This window comes from Petaurus breviceps, unplaced genomic scaffold (genome assembly GCF_028583685.1).
Source record: "Petaurus breviceps papuanus isolate PSGF00001 unplaced genomic scaffold, PetGlider_PUasm1.0 90842, whole genome shotgun sequence".
NCBI classification, from domain to species: Eukaryota; Metazoa; Chordata; class Mammalia; order Diprotodontia; family Petauridae; genus Petaurus; species Petaurus breviceps.
The window spans coordinates 5,196,591-5,213,430 of NW_027187358.1; the positions used below are offsets into that span (position 1 = coordinate 5,196,591).

At 43.9% G+C, this 16,840-nt stretch overlaps 1 long non-coding RNA gene across 3 annotated transcripts in view; it reads right to left on the bottom strand.

Moving 5' to 3' along the window:
- Positions 1–16,840, bottom strand: part of LOC138148778 (uncharacterized) — a 128,810-nt gene that overhangs the window by 58,446 nt on the left and 53,524 nt on the right. For all 3 annotated transcript variants that reach the window (XR_011165166.1, XR_011165168.1, XR_011165167.1), the window contains exon 4: positions 8,531–8,726. This is a non-coding gene — a long non-coding RNA (uncharacterized lncRNA). The remainder of the gene's footprint in view (positions 1–8,530; positions 8,727–16,840) is intronic.

Sequence of the window (16,840 nt, forward strand, 5' to 3'; positions counted from 1 at the left end):
AATGGTGCTTATTCTTCACTGTAGCTAGCAGTGGACTAGGTATTTAATGAAGACTTGAAGGGAGTAAGGAAGATGGAAGGGAGGGAAAGGAAAAGAAGAGAAGGAAGGGGGAAGAAAGAAGGGAAGAAGGGGAAGGAAGGAAGGGAGAAAAAGGAAAGAAGGAAAAGAGGAGAGGAGAGGGAAAGGAAAGGGAAAGGAAGAAGGAAGGAAGAGGAAGAAAAGGAAGAAAAGGAAAGAAGGAAGAGAAGGTAAGAATGGAAAAGAAATAAAGGAAGGAAGGGAGGGAGGGAGCAAGCAAGGAAGGTGGAGGAAGGGAGGAAAGAAGGAAGGGACAACTCTTTCTTGGGTCTCCTAGGATACAAAATGTTGAAGTCTGCCTTTGGTGATGCTCCAACTGCCTTTTCTGGATCCTTCTGATCCCATCTTCCAATCCCCAGGTGTTCAAGCCTCACTACTAGAGGGAGGGAGGAGTGGTCTGTCTTTTTGGAGAAGTTCCTCAAATTCCATTCCTCTCCTTTCGCTCTCCTTAACTGGCAAAACTCCTTTCTTCACTGCCTTAGTCTTGGCTACTGCCTTACAGGAAAAAAATCTGATAAACTCATTCACATTAAGTGTCATGGCTGATAATTGGCTTCATGTACTACCCTTCTAAGGGACAATTGCATTTTAAAAGGGAATATGTGGAGATGGTTCAGAATAAGACAAGAGGATCTAATCTCTAAAGGTAGATTTCTGGGCACCCCCACAGGCTAATGGGGAGATGACTGGGGGCTGTGGCATCTCCTTTAGCATCAAGACTGCTCACTTATGGACATCAAAGTTGGGCCGCTGCCCACTCTTCCTAAGGTAAGGCCTGAGGCCTAGGCATCTAAATCCTTGGGGGGGGGGGGGGGGGAGGGGCCACAACACTGTCAGAGGACTAAAGGTCATTTCCAAGGGTTTGGGGTTTTTTTTTGGGGGGGGAGGAGGGCAGGTCTACACAGCTCCTCTTAGGACCTCCTCCTGGTCACTCTGACAAGCTCCAGCTCTCATTCTGAGGAAGCACCAGGGCTCTGAGTTGGTGGGTGTGGAAGGCCTCAGGCTGTTTTTCAGCTAATCAAAGCCACAAGAAGAAGCCAGGAGGGCCCTGCATAGGCTCTTATTTCCTAGGAATGTTGGCATCAAATGTGAAATCGGAAATGAACTCATTATCTGATTATTTTCCTTCATGAAGATTTAAGTGCTCTGAGGGGAGCCTCTCTCTGAATGAATGAGTAATCTTTTAGACACACACAACCCCCAGAAATACACTCACACAAACAGACCCCCACACACTCATGTGTATACATGCACACACACACACACACACTTTCAGAAACACATACAAGTAGACATACACACACTCATTCAGACACACATGCACACTCAAACACATACCCAAAAACTCACACAGGCAGCCCCCATTGACTCAGACATATAGAAATACATATACACACAGAGAAACATACAAGAAGACATATGCAAACACACACCCAAACCCAGAAACTCACACAAGTAGACCCCCCAAAATTCATAGACACCCACACACAGAAACACGTACAAGCACACATAAGATATATATAAGCACATATATAAGCATAAAACATGTATATACACACCCAGAAATTTATACAAGCAGACCCCCCACAGACTCAGACATATACAAACACACATACACACAAAACAGAAACCCACACAAACAGAAACATACAAGCAGCTATATACAAACACACATACCCGGAAACTCATACAAGCAGACCCCTAGATTCAGATGTGTACAAACATATGCACACATAAACACATAGAAGCAGAAACATACAAGCAGACGTACACACACACACACACACACACAGCCCCCCAAACAGACCCCCACAGACTCTGATATATATACATACCCACACATAGAGAAACACACACAAGCGGACATATACAAACACATGCACACTCTCATTCAGATTCACTCAGGTACACGCACACACCTCAGAAATACACTCCACAAGCAGACTGAATACCATTCATTCAGAGACACACTCAGAAGAACACAGCTCCCTCAGGTACACCCTCACACACAAATTCACGCTGCCCACCCAAGCATTCACTGACTCCCAGACCCCCCTCACCGCACTCAGAGGCCAGCATACACCCAGCTGAAATATATATATATACACCCAAGAATCCAGTACCCGGGGGGTCTTTAGGAGAGTACCTCTTGTTCAGGATGCCCTGGTTCTTGGTTCCTCTCTCCCAAGCACTGAGCACTTGGCTACCTGAGAAAGACAACCTTGCAATCTAAAACACCCCTCGAAAGGACACTGGGGAGTCCATCCAGTCATTCCCCTAATGCTTCCTGGGGTCAAACGATGTGAAGATAGCCGCTCATCCCATGTATGCTATCTGGAGAACCCATTAAAGTAGAATTGGGCAGAGAAAACCAAAGCATATTACACATCAGGAAACAAACTGTTTTCCAGGAACGTTCCCTGGGGATGCCCCAGCAGTCTGGCTCGCTGTTCGCAGGAGCAGAGGTCAGGGGACAGTGCCCCAGGGACCTCCAGCTCAGCAGATTCGGTCTCTAGCTTTCCCCTGGTACTTCTCACCCTCCTATTCTCCTGACTCAGCAGTTCTAGTGACCCTCAGCACATTTTCCCTGAGGGGGTATTCAGTGAGCTCTATTGTGCAATACCCAGAATCTCAGCCCTGAGTAGAAGGCTGGGCCAGCTGGAGACAGAGAAGGTAGATGCCTGCACGTATCATTCTGAGGGCACCTCATCTGAGTTGCAGAGTGTCATGGAAAGCTTCTCCAGTTGAGAACTGAGAGCTGCTTCCAGTTCTCTCGTATTAATGAGCTGCGGGATCCTGGGCAAGTCACTTGCTTTCTTTGGGCCTTAGTTTCTTCATTTGTAAAATGGGGACAATAATTCCTTGCCCACATCAAGGCAGAATCCCCACCAATACCTGTAGTGTGATGCCAGTGTATTTTGTCAACTTTATTCCCTTCACTGGACTCCCAGAAGTGAATCAGTAAGATGGGGGGAACAGCTTGGTGGTATAGTGGATAGAGCATTAGCCCTGCAGTCAGGAGGACCTGGATTCAATTCTGGCCTCAGGCACTTACTAGCAGTATGACCCTGGGCAAGTCACTTAACCCTGGTTACCTAAAAAAAAAAAAGACAGGTACAATTTTTCCCTTCACTTTCTATCAATGAACCAAAAAAAAAGCCTCTATTAAGCTCCTACTGTGTGTGAGGCTTTGGGAACTTAAATCTAAACAGTCCTTGCCCTTCTATACTAATGGGGGAATGACACACCCATAAATAAGCATACAGAGCAGATACAAGGCAACTTTGTAGAGGAAGGTGATTGCAGATGGGGGGGGGGGTGAGGTGGAGGGAAGAAAGTTATCATGCAGAAGGGGCCACTTGAGCTGAGTCTGGAGGAAATTTGTGATTTTGGGAGAGGGGTGTAAAGACAGGGAGAGTTCCAAGCATGCGGGACTGCCAGTACAAAGGCCAGAAGCCTGGAGATGCCAGTCTGCCAACTGAATTATGGTATGTGTGGATAGGAATAGAAGGCTGGAAAGGAAGAATGATGTCCGGTTGGGAAGAGATCAGAGATGATAGATTGCCACTGTCTAGCTATGCAAACGCACCTGGTCATGGCTTTTCTACTATGGACCAATCCTCCTCTCTAAGACCCCCAACACTAGGCAGTCAGTAGAGACTCAATGTGTGAAGGTCCCGGGTGCCCCTTCTTGGTCAAGGGATAGTTCTTTGCCCTCTCCACTCATCAAGGTCCTTTGGGAGAATCCACCACCCCACCTTCCCCAGACCGTCAGGGAGATGCTTTTCTGTTCCAGGCCTCAGAAGGTTAAGCAAAAGAGTCTAAATATCTGCTTTCGTGATCCTGGATCCCAACCCAGAATTCCCAAATACACAGCCTGTTGCCATGGTGACCAAAGTCCTAGCTCACAGTCCTCCCTCTGAATGGCAGAGGAGACCCATAGAAACAGAAGAGATTCAAAACAGAGACAGAGGGAGACCAAGTCAGAGGGACAGAGACTTGGCTATTTAACCCTTGAATGTCTAGCTCTGGATTAGTATGGCATCGACACAGTTTAGGGCGGAAGGGCTGAGGGAAGGAGGAGGTAGGTCTTGGTAACAAGGTCCTTATATTCAACAATCCCCAAACATGGGGTAGAGGAGGAAACAGGATGCCCAAGAATCCAGTCTTGGTCACAAGGGCAATGCCCTTCCTAACTAAGGTGCAGACCTCAGGGCTGATAGGTTTTCTGATCTTACCTACCCTGTCCTGTTCCTATGGTAAAAGCCTCAAAAAAAATGTTATGAGCCTCATAAACTATGTAGGGAACAAATCCATTTCAAAGGGCCCCATATTATTGGAGGGGGAGGGAAGGGAGTGGAATAGAGCCTGGAGGTGTGTGGGGGCGGGGCATGTAATTCTCTACCATACCTAGTCAAAGTTGTTGAGAAATGAGATTGATTTGAGGGTGGGGAGGTGAAGGGGAGACAAGCCTTCAAATGAGAATTAACCCTGGGGAGAGTGGGGAGCACAGGCCGAGAAACCAAGCACAAGCATAGTCCTGAGTCCTAAACTCTGGGGAGTGCTCACATACACCCTAAATACTCAAGAGCCCCTGGCACAAAACTCACGGGAAAAAGGAAGGAAGGACCCAGAAACCTGCCCCCAGGAGTGTCACCAAAATGGAAACTAAAGGACAAAAGAAAACATGGCTGGAATCAAAGGCTTCAGTAAGAAGTCTTCTCTGGGCCAGGCTTTCTTGACCGACTGTGCCTCTTTGCTAGGAGAGTAAAATGGTGCCTCCTCTCACCCTTGGATCCTGTTTCTTTCTTTTTGAGGGTCTGTCTCCCTCCCATAGAATCATAGGATTTAGAACCACAAGGGACTTATTTCTGTCTCTATCTCTCCCTCTTTGTCTTCCCATCCCCCTCTTTCTGATCCTGCATTTTTTGTATCTTTCTGTCTTTGACTCTGTCTCTATCTTTGTCTCTGTGTGTCTCTATGTTATATGTGTGTCTCTTTGTCTCTTTCTGTTTCTGTCTGTGTATATGTCTGTCTGTCTCTGTCTATCTCTCTGTCTCTCTCTGTGTCTGTCTCTCTCTGTCTCTCTCTCTCTCTCTCCCCTCCCTCCTTCCCTCCCTCCCTCCCTCAGTGAGGCTGGTTTTCTTCCTGCTGCCAGCCCTCACTGAGCTGACTTTCCAGGATTCCTCTCCAAGTTGTCATGGAAAGTCAGCTGACCAGCTGTCCCCTGTGGAGGAGGGGGCCAGAATATCCAGCCAAGAACTCCAGATAAGCTGCTTGCCTTTGCCTGAAGTGAAGAGGCAGGTCCCAAAACATTTTGAATAGATCTGGACAAGCTTGTACCAACCCTCCAAGAGCCCCTATGGCCCTCTCCTTTCCCCCTTGCCCCCCAAAAGTGGGCATTTGAGTCTAGATTTCTCTCTCTGAGAGGGTCACTTGTTCCTCATGGCCAGGACCCTTCCTGAGCTCAAGCCTTAGAGCCCTAAGACCTCCTCTAGGAGACTCCCCATTGATAGGCACAGCTTGGAGTGAAGCTTAGCATGTCTCCAAGGGATACTCCACAGTCCTTCTTCACCTCAATCCTGTTCCTGGTCCATTCACCTACTTTCCTACTTCACTTATGCTGTGACCAGGAACCTCCAAACCCCACAGGATTAGAAGACCATAGACTTAAAAGGATAAAGGGCCCTGGAGATCCACTAAGTCATTCATTCACTTTTACCTACGTTTATCTCATTGGTTCCTCATAAGAACCCTGAGGAGGAGGTACTCATTGCCCCCATTTCAAAGATAATGAAACTGAGGCTCAGAGAAGTAAGTAGCTGATATGTAGTAAAGTCAGGACTTAAAATCCAGAGCTCTTTCTAAGATACCATCAATCCCCTTGGTCCCTACACTTTCCTCTAAGAAGGAGGAATAAGAGGAAAAGGTGACCTCTGACTTTCTATGAAATGAAGAGCCCTGGGAAGGTACCCTCACTAGTCCATAAGGCTATTTCCTAGTTGCCCACCAAAACCAGCCTTTTATGTACATACTATGAATTGAGGGACTGAGACTAAATTTCCCTCCCAAAATACTCCCCCAGAGACTATCACTGACACCTGAAATTTTACCAGTATATATTCATTCCTTTGGGTTGAAGATTACTCCCCCTTGGTCCCTCTAGGAGTCAGTCTATTAAGCTTTTATGAATTTGGCCTTTCATATTGTCCATCACCCAGGCCTTCCTCCTGGACAGCTGAGTGGAGTGAGATGGTTGACCAATGGACTAGGACTCGGGACAGGTAAGACTGAGGTACTTGGGCTTCCTTTTCCTCAACCTTTGAGTATCCTCTCTACTTTGCCCTCACCTCCATCTCTCCATCTCACCCTCTGTTCTCCTGAAGATTGATAATCTTGTTCTAATGCATTTTTAGGGCTTAAATTTTACCAGTCTTTCCAGGTGAGCTTTGTGTATCAAAAGAGGAACTTAGAAGGGAATAGTCCTTAACCCAAAAGAACATGATTCTCATGGTGGAATTTTGATGGATGAAAGATCATAGGAATTATCTGTTTGGTTTGGGTGTTTAGGGGAGTGGGGTGGGAACTCAGTTATCTCTTCCACATTGAGATTTTTCCCCAGCACAGTTTTGCTATATCATGGGTCAGCATATGAAATTAAATGGGAATTTTGGAGGAGTTTTGTAGAAGCCATAGATGACTTTTGAAAGCCAACAGATGACAAAGAAAGTTTAGAAATTCAGAAATCCGTAAAATATATGTGCAGTATTGTATAATATCCATCCAAATTTTAGAATAAGGTACTATAAACACCCCATAAAAGAAAAAGAAAAAATTCAGACTTCTCTGGTGTGAAAGAGGGCCAAAAAATTTGACACATATTTTCCAGATGGGGGAAACTGGGGGACATGCCCTAACCCTCACAAAGTGGAAGGGATAACTGTATATAAGTAGAGTCCTGATGAGCAGACCTGGGCAGCTAGGGGGCAGCAAGAGGGCACAGGGGAGTAGTGCTCCCACCCCCATCGGGATGAAGGTCACCACTCTGGACACACACAACTTCCCTCCCCCCACTGGACATCTGAGTCCTTGAGGTTCCTGATTCCTTCTCTCCCATCCACCCCTCCCCCTCTGGGATAGCTCTGCCAGGGCAAGATTAGACAGTTTTCCAACACCTGCTCTGGTGAGCAATCAGGCTTTGGTGTCATTCAATTGCTAATGCTCCAGGCAGCCGCTGGCACACACCCTGCCTCAGATCCCTCCCTCACATCGTTAGGGAGAGTGTGGTGCTGACGCAGAGACTTGGGCCCAGGCTCCAGCCTCCACCGACCCCATTCCGGTTGCTTTAGTCAAGGTCCTTGGAAAATTCACAGAATTCTGCCTCTCCCACTAGTAATGATTTGGGTCAAATTCAGCCTCTACAGTGTGGTATCCACAGCATTCTGAGCCCTTTATATGCTGGCCCTATCCGACCTGCACAATCTTATCTCCTACTCCTCCCCAATGGGAATCCCATGCCTCAGCCACCCTGGGCTCCTACCTGGTCTCCCCATTAACTAGTTTCAATCATGTTCCTCCACATTCTTCCATTCTGCCAATGAATGGCTCCTATGCTCTCCATGCTCATTCTTGCCTTCTTGCCTTTGCCTTCTGGATTCCCTCTGCCTGGAATGACCTGCTCCCACCCTCTTCTCTACCTACTTATGCTCCAAGACCCAGGTCAAAATTCATCTCCTTCATGGACTGTTCCTTGATCATTCCAGCCTGCATTCATCTTACCCCTCCTGCATGGGAGTCAACAATTAGCATTGTAGACAGAACACTAGGCTTAGATTTGGGAAGGCCTGGATTCTGGTCCCATCTCAGACGCTTACTAGCAATGTGACTCTTGGACAAGGCAATCAAGCACTTTCAGTCTCAGATGCTTTATCCATAAAATAAGGATAATGGTAGTAGCTACCTCAGAGGATTGCAAAGATCAAATTAAATAATTCATGTATTTTTTGGTTGGCATGGGACACCATTGAGTTTATTCTCCTCTAGGTCTTGGTCATATGGACTATTTATTGTCTAATCATACCAATGCCACCTTTGTGAAACTCAAGATGAAAAGTTCATGTTTACTAAAAATACATTTTTCCCTTTAAAATTTCACCTTCTTGGATCTGGCCTATCACTTCCACCTGCCAACAGTCTTTTGGATACAGATTCTCATCTCCAAGGTATTAGCAACTACTTCCAGAAATATTATAGAAATATTAGCTATTGCTATTATGCCTACAACACTCATTGGGATAGAACCACAGTACTTGAGAGTCAAAAGGTACCTTAGGGATCAAGAACCTGACTAGTACCACCTCCTCTTCTTTTTATAGATCAGGAAATGGAAACTCAGAGATAGGTGATATTGAGGATGATATTGATGATGAAGATGATGACAGCATTTACTTACCACCTTACATGTGCTATCCCATTTGATCGTCACAATAACGCTGTGAGATAAATGTAGTTATTCTTCTCATTTTACAGATGAGAAAAGAAAGGCATGAAGTGATTTGTCTGCTTGCAGACAACTTCTAGGCTTCGGAGGCAGGATTTGAATTGGGGTCTTCCTAATTCCAAGTCTAACATTCTATCCATTGTGCCACCTAGAAACAGAGAAGTTTTAGTGATTTGTCCAAGGACAATTAGGATTCAAACCCAGGTCTTCTGATTTCAAGTGCTCTTCTCACTAGACTACCCTGCCTCTTGTGAATACAGAAAACGCAAGCAGAGAGCTCTGAAGCCAAACTTTGCCACCTTCACAAGCTTCCTGAAGTTCAGTCCTAATGATAATAATAATAATAATATAAAATAATAAAAATTAAAAATAGCATGTTTTCATAGCTAGAAAGGATCTTAATTGTCAATGACAAATCCCTCCCCCTTGCAGATATGAAAAATGAGGACCAGGGAAGGCAAGTGATTTGCCTAAAGTCACATAGGTAAGAAGTAGAGATGAGATCTTCATTCAGATCTCCCCAACTTCAAGTACTACAGGCTTCTTCCACCATACTGTGCTACTTTTATGTTGTCTCAGAGCTCTTCCCATATCATTAGCTCCTGTGACCCTCCCAACAACCCTGTGAGGTAAGAGGGGTAAAAATTATTGTCCCCAGTTGGGCATCAGAGAGATACAATCACTTATCGGCATAGAGTATGGAACAGGTACGGTGCTAGAACCCTGGAATTCCAACTCCCAATTCAGGGCTGATTCTAGCTGAAGGAGCAGATTCTGTGCCAAGAGTGATCATCAGTCATGTGAATTATTGACCTGACACTATATAGTCAATAAAGCATCAGGCAAACCTGCCTGTTCCTGAACCCTCCTTATCAAATATGCAGATAACATGAAACTGGAAGCAGTTGTTAATACTTTAGAGACGAGAATCTGGATCCAAAAGACTGTTGGCAGGTGGGAGTGATAGGCCATATCTAAGAAGGTGAAATTTTAAAGGAAAAAATGTATTTTTAGTAAACATGAGCTTCTCATCCTGAGTTTCAAAACTCAACTGCAAAAGGATGGCATTGGCATAATTAGACAATAAATAGTCCATATGACCAAGACCTAGAGGTTTCATTGGAGAATAGGCTCAATACGAATCAGTGGTGTCCCATGCCAAACAAAAAAGAGAATAAGGTCTTGGGCTGGACTAGAACAAGAGATGTTTCTATCCTCTGTCTTGGTCAGACTATGTCTGTGGAAAACCATGTGTGTTCAATTCTAGGCACCATATTTTATTGCATTTTTTGCTATTGTTTTAAATTTAATTTATTTGTAACTAATAAAAATCCATTTGTATTTCTTTCCCATCCACCATTAAAAAAAGAAAAACAAAACATTGTGACAAATATGTGTAGTCAAGCAAAACAAATTCTCATACTGGCCATGTCAAAAAAAATACCTATCTCATTCTGAAGCATGAGTTCATCATCTCTTGTCAAGAGATGGGTAAGCTAGGATGTTTTCTCATCAGTCCTCTGAAATCGTGGCTGATCACTAACATTGCTTTAAGTCATTCAAAGCTGTTTGTCTTTGCAATGACATCAGTATTACGTAAATTGTTTTCTTGGTTCTGCTCACTGCATCATTTCATAGAGATCTTCCCAGATTTCACTGGAATCATCCCTGTCTTTTTTTCTTAAAATGTATTCAATACTATTTCATCATATTCATCTATCATGATTTCTTCAGCCATTCCCCAATTGCTGGACACCCCATTGGTTTTCAGTTCTTGGCCACTACTGTTATAAATATTTTTTGCACCCATGGATCCTTTCCCCCTTTCTTTGGTCTTTTTGAGGCATAAACCTAGTAGGGGTATTACTACATCAAAGGGTATGCACAGTTTAGCAACTTTTGGAACATAGTTCCAAATTACTTTCCAAAATAACTATCCAGGGGAGGAGAACCTGTGACCTCTAGGCCACATGTGGGCCTCTAGGTCCTCAAGTATGGCCCTTTGACTGAATCCAAATAACAACTAAGCACTCCACCAATAGTTCATAAATGTTTGGGCACTATATTTTAGGAAGGATAAAGATTATTTTTTAAAAATAGGAACATTTAGGCTAGAAAGAAAAGACTTAAGGGAGTGTTTGACTATTTAAAAGAATAATTTAACTTTTTCTCCTTGGTCTCAGAAGGTAAAAAGGCTAACAGTTGATAGAATTGTAGAGAAGCATATTTCAGCTCCATATAAAGGGACACTCTAAAAAGTCAGAGCTCGCCAAAGGTAAAAGGGGCTGCCTCTGGGGTTGATGAGTTTTCCAGCACTAGATGTTGAGGTCAATGTTAGATAAAGATTTGTTGGAATGTTATATGAAGGATTTCCAGGTAGGTATAGATTGGTTGGATTAGATCTAGCACAGATGTTTAAATCCTGCCAATGTAACTGCAACATAAGAGAAATAATATCAAATTTGGAGTCAGAGGACATGGGTTCAAATATCAACTCTTTGATTTACAACATATATGACTTTTGACAAATCATTTAAACTCTACAGGCCTTAGTTTCCTCATCGTAGCATTGGACCAGATGACCTCCAAGGTGTCTTCCAGCTCAAAATCTATGATCTTATGACTAAACCCAAGAAACTGGAAATTAAATGGGGCAACACAGCACAATGGGTATTGGGGAAGGATATTTGATTCACTATTCTGGTAAAAGGTTTGGAGAGGGAAAGTCAAGAAAACGACCTTCTTGGACTGAAGGAAACCTTCCTGGGGACTGACAGATCATCAGCATTTATCAAGAGAGAATTAGAATAGAGCAGGTCAACAAGCTTAGTGATTACCAGTTCACTTCTGGACAAATTCTTTTAAAATCCTTGCCTTCCTGTAATACATTTGAATTTTTTCTGAATTACTCATTTGCCTTGTGAATAAGTACCTGTAAAAAATACACATGGACTTTAGAGTATGTTGGTAGGAGGAGTGAAAAAGGTATGAAGATTATTAGTGTTAATTAGAAGATTATTAATCTTCTATTTATTAATTAATTAGAAGATTATTTAAAAAGAGATTTGCAGGGGGGGGAGAAATGATGGGACAACTAGGTGGCTAGTGGATAGAGTGTGGAGCCTGGAGTCAGGGAGACTCATCCTCATGAGTTCAAATCTGGCCTCAGACACTTACCAACTGTGTGACCCTGGACAAGTCACTTAACCCTGTTTGCCTCAGTTTTCTCATCTGTGAAAATGAACTGAAGAAGGAAATGGCAAACCACTCCAGTATCTTTGGTTAAAAACAAATGGGGTCATGACCTGACTGAAAATGACTGAACAGCAACAGGGAGGATGATGGCTGTCTTCATGTGTTGGAAGAACTAGATTTGTTCTGCTTGTCCCAGTGGACAGAACTAGGAGCAAAAAAGGGAAGTTGCCAAGAGCCAAATCTGAGTTTGATATAAGGTCAAACTTTCTAACAAAAAGAGTTATCTCACAGTGTTATGGGCTTCCTCTGGACTTAGTGCTTTCCTACTCACTGGAGGTCTTCAAGCCAAGGCTGGTGGCAGTTGCTGGATTTATTATAGACAGGATTCCCCTTCATTTCCCACCAGCTGCACTCCTTTGGACCTCTCCCTCCCCTAGCCCCCAGAAACATCATCTTTGGGAATCCTCCTCATCCTGTAACGTCAAATAAGCCTCATCAGTACCCTCTGATTGGAGGTGGGGAGCTATGACCTCCAAAAGCACCATTTAGCAGGAGTTCTAGGCTGGCCCTCTCTTCATGCTGAATTCCTTCGACTTCCCCCAAGTTGAACACCTTCTAGCCTCTCCAGCCCTGCCCTCCACTTTTCAGCTTTTCTTTTCTCCTTCGGAGGCAACGGGGATTAAGTGACTTGCCCAGGGTCACACAACTGGTAAGTATCAGAGGTCAGATTTGAACTCAGCTTCTCTTGACTCAAGGGCCCGTATTCCATCCACTGCACTACCTAACTGCCCAGCAGCTTCCTTTCAAGTATTGTCTTCCATGATTACATCTTAAATTCCTTGAGGACAAGGACTACCTTTCTTTTTCACATGTTTTTTATCCCTAGCACTTAGCATAGTGACCAGCATACAGTAGATACTTACTAAGTGGTTATTGACTGACTGGCTATTCAAGAAAAATTTGGACTAGATTGATTCTGTGATCTCAGGGGACACTTAAGTACAGGAATCATGTCGAACTGTGATCTACCTTCATACATAAAGGTGGAGAGAATATTGAATTAGGCTGCCCAGGAGTTGAATGATTTGAAGGAGGGAGAGCAAGTCTGGGAGTGAGAGTGGGTCTTCATCTTGAAATGGACTTGAGTTTGATCTGGGCCCTGGAAAAGTCATGGGTTGTGTGTGGGTTCTCACAGTGTTTTCCTCATAGACATAGAGGCTCACACCTGGGATGGGGCCCAGACTAGTCATTTAGTCCAATGTTAACATTTTACAGATGAGGAAGTTAAGACCCATAGAGGTTAAGTGATTTGCCAAAGGTCACACACAAGCAGTAAGTCAACTGGTATTGGGAATGTAAGAGGTTTGGGAGACTATCTGAGATTCTGACAGTGGATGATCAGGCCTGGAATTGGCTGTGCTTCCCAAGGTCTCTGAAAGCTGCCAGAGAGATCTTTCCCCTGCCAGCAGGCTGGTCTGCCAGCTGAGGCAGCTTGATTAGAATTCCTCAGCTCTACAGTTGATTTTCTTCCTAGCTAATGGAACAGATAATCACCTCTGAGGCCAGGGAAGAGATGGTCTGTGCAGTTGGTTTGGTAGGAAACAACAGTGACTGGTTGGGGTCATGGTGGGGGGATGGGTTGGTCTAGCCAAGCCCTTCTCCCCTCAATAAGCACCTCTCCATATTTCTTAAGGTCCACTGGTTTGTCCATCTACCTCAATTCCCAAGAGATCTGGAGTGAGTGGGGGAAGTGTGGGTGCTGGCACACTGGGACCACAGGAAATGGAGAGAGGCTATGTTTAATCTATGATGAAAACCAGGCTCTGTTGAGGTGGAGGGGGAAGGGGATTGGGAAGAGAAAGCAGAGAAAGGCTAGTCTCTTCTGTGTTTGGCTCAGCTTTGGAGAGCCCAAGTAAGGAGGAGGAGGGGCATACAGCTGAAAGCAGAGTTCCTGGCTCCCCAGGTGTCTATGACTGCCCTCTCCAACCTGGCCTATAGAGGCAGGTCATATGTGATAGTACATCCAAGTTCAAAACCATTACACAGTTCTCTAAACTTGCCATCAGACCAGTTTCAGATAAGTAAAGGCCTTCGTGGGTTTACACGGCATCCCTTGCTTCCTTTTAGACAAAAGGTCCCTCCCCTGCTTCTATAAACAGCAAGAATAGCCTCACTCTTAAGTGTCCAGAAACCTAAGCCACCTTTGTTGGTCCCTTACTCTCTGATTCACCAGGTTTTTTTTCTGCTCTCGGGAGTAAATAAGACAGCAATAAAGCCAATGGGGTGGGCTTGGGTTCAACCTTGCGTTCCTTGCTTCCTACCCCCATTTCCTTTTAGCTGGCCTGCTCCCAGAAGGTCAGGAGTCCAGGGCTGCTCCCTTCCTTTCAGGGAAGGGCTCATTGAGGTCTGACTGTCCTAAGGCTCTATTGGCCCCTTAGATTTATGGGTCCTAAATAAGAGAAGAGGTGACAATCAGCATCTTATGTCAGTAATAAGTGTGTTCTGCCTCCCCTAACATTGGATCATAGAATCTCAGAGTCAGAAGGCATATTCAGAAGTTATCTGGTCAACTCATATCTAAAGAAGAATCTTCTCTGTAACAACCTAGATCTTTCAGTTTCTGTAATTCAGATTTCTCCTTTTTCTATTATCCTCATTTCAAGACCTCAGTCTCTAAGGGTTGAACTAACCTTCTACTCTATTCAACTCCACCCAACCTTACAAAGAATCTCTAGTCTAAGGTGAATTCCATTCAATCAAACTCGGTTGAATTTTTGTCAGAGATTGCCCAAGACTGGGGGGTGGTCTGGGTATAGGGATAGTCTCTGTCCAAGAGTGACATATCACTCTCAGCCCCTCACTGGAGTGAGCTCACTTCTCTTGGTAAACTCCCCCTCTCATTAATCGTTAACCAATCAGAGTTGATTGCCACCCTCAGGAACACTTCTCTTCCAAAAAGGCTTATTAACCATGAGCCCACCACCATGATTGTCTTTGGTATAAGAGAGAGACAGTCAAATGATCGTCTTTTTATTAAAATGATGACATTATTAATAAAATTATTAAATTACTCAGAAATTATGCCTCTTTTTTTTTTTTTAAAGCAATTGGGGTTAAGTAACTTGCTCAAAGTTACATGGCCAGTTATTTCTGTTATATCAGAGCCCGGATTCTATCCCAGGTCATCCTGACTCTGGGGCCAGTGCTCTTACTCGCAGTGCTACTGGCCGCCCCAAGAAATTATGTCTCTTGAACCTTTTTAATCACCATACCAGACTTACTACTTCCCAAGGCAGGTATTCCTAACTTTTGTTAGGAAGTTTTATTTATAGGTATGGAGAAGGAACTGGACTTGGTATTTCATTGGTATGGGAATTCTCAGATTAAGAAATTCCCTTAATTGGGGCGGCTAGGTGGCACAGTGAGTAAAGCGCTGGCCCCAGAGTCAGGAGGACCTGAGTTCAGTTCCGGCTTTAGACACTTAACACCCATGCACAAAACTAGCCATGTAACTTTGGGCAAGTTACTTAACCCCAAATGCCCTCCAAAAGGCAAAAAAAGAAAAGAAATTCCCTTTACAGTAGCAATGGAGGTTGGTACCTTCTTGTAAAGGTATCTTTAGAAAGTTACCTGGGGACACTGAGAGGTTATCTGACTTTGCTAGGGTCATGAAGTCAGTAGACACCAGAGGTTGGGTCCAAGAACATTTCTCTTTCCTTATTTCAAGTCAAAATATGTTTCTCTAAACCTTCAACCCATTGCTTCTGATTCTGGTTTCTGGGGCCATGCAATGTCAAATCAATCTCCCTTCCATATGCCCTTCAGATACTTAAAGAAAGGGACAATGTTACACGTGTTAAGTGCTTCCTATGTGTCCGATACTGCACTAAGCACTACCTACCACTAAGTCTTCTCCAGAGTAAATACTATCTAAGTTATAGATTTATGTTCTCTAGGCTACAGTCTCCAGTTGTTCCAACCAATCCTTATGCGACATGGTTTCTAGGCTTCCCACCATCTTGGTTGTCTCCTCTGGAGACACTTTACCTTATAAATGACTCTCCTAAAATGTGGCACCAAAAACCAAACACAAGATTATAAATGTATACTTTGACCTAGAGACAGCATAGTTTAGTGGAAAGACATCCTCAGAATCTTATAGGGCCCATGTTCAAAACCTGCCTTGAACAAGTTCTGGATATGTGACTCTAGGCAAGTCACTCACCTTCTCTGTGTTCGAGGTAGCCCTTTAAGATTATAAGTTGTAGAGCACCGGCCCTGGAGTCAGGAGGACCTGAGTTCAAATTCAACTTCAGACACTTTTAACACTTAACTAGCCGTGTGACCTTCAGCAAGTCACTTAACCCCAATTTCCCTGCCCTCCCCCCTCCAGAAAGCCCCCCCCCCCAAAAAAGACTATAAGTTGTACTGGTAAGACTTATATGAACTGATGCAAAGTGAAGTCAGCAGAACCAGAAGAACATTATACTCAGTAACAGCAATACAATACAATGATCAATTGTGAATGACAAAGCTATTCTCAGCAATACAATGATTCAAGACAATTCCAAAGGATTCATGATGAAACATGCTATCTCTGGAGAAAGAACTAATGGAGTCTGAATGCAGATCAAAGCATACTATTTTTTACTTTCTACATTTTTTCATGGTTTTTCCCCCCTCTGGGGCTATGTCTTCTTTCACAACATGACCAATATGATAATATATTTTGCATGACTAAAAAAAGATTTTAAGTTGTAGAGTGATCACTCGTGAATTGATGGAAGGTGTCCCCTCTCCAAAATAAAAAAATTTTTAAGTGTTCTATGACCAAGGTTGAGTATGGAGGGCCTATTCTATCTCTTTCTTTGACTCTGAACAATACTGAACAATGCCTTTTAATAATGCAGCCTAAGAACTTTTTTGGCTAGTGATCTTGAAAGACTTGTGTTCAAATCCTGCCTCAGACACTTGCTAACTTTGTGACCCTGGCTAAGTCATTTCATATTCATCACCCTCAGTTTTAGCACCTACCTCATAGGGTTGTTGTCAAATGAGACGTCATAT